This window comes from Sinocyclocheilus anshuiensis, unplaced genomic scaffold (genome assembly GCF_001515605.1).
Source record: "Sinocyclocheilus anshuiensis isolate Anshui unplaced genomic scaffold, SAMN03320099.WGS_v1.1 scaffold85, whole genome shotgun sequence".
NCBI lineage: Eukaryota > Metazoa > Chordata > Actinopteri > Cypriniformes > Cyprinidae > Sinocyclocheilus > Sinocyclocheilus anshuiensis.
The window spans coordinates 2,059,982-2,060,555 of NW_015536800.1; the positions used below are offsets into that span (position 1 = coordinate 2,059,982).

A 574-nucleotide genomic window follows, 5' to 3' on the forward strand; every position below is an offset into this window, starting at 1 on the left:
GACACGAAACGATTGGTCTGTGCAAGAAACTGAACAGTATTTATTTCGTTTTTTTACCACCGCAATGTCCGAACTGTCCTGAAAGCATCCTGAGTGCGTTCAACAGCCGGCGCCTGACGTGTCGTCTTCTTCTTGCTTTACGGCGGATCGCAGACTTATAAGTGCATTACCGCAACCTATCTCTCAAATGGACCATTGACACTCCTAATTGAGATTGTAGATAGAGGTCCACTAAATGGTCTGCCGTAAAGCAAGAAGAAGACGCGTCACGTGCCGGCTGTTGAACGCGCTCAGGACAGTTTGGACATTGCGGTGAAAATCAGGTAAAGAATTATATAAATACTGTTCAGTTTCTTGCACAGACCGATCGCTTCGTGTCTTTACACATCAATGTATCGTCACGAGCCGCAGGGTTTAATTTGGTTTTGTCTGTGTATGTTTTTTTGGCTCTCAAAGCCGTGATTCCCATTCACTTCAATTATAAGACTGACAGACTGCAACGGTTTGAGTTCAAAATCTTCGTTTGTGTTCTACTGAAGAAACAAAGTCACCTACATCTTGGATGCCCTGAGGG

At 44.4% G+C, this 574-nt stretch overlaps 1 protein-coding gene across 1 annotated transcript in view; it reads left to right on the plus strand.

The window, feature by feature from the left end:
- pgm2 (phosphoglucomutase 2) overlaps nt 1–574 on the plus strand; it is a 13,644-nt gene that overhangs the window by 7,519 nt on the left and 5,551 nt on the right. The window lies entirely within an intron of this gene.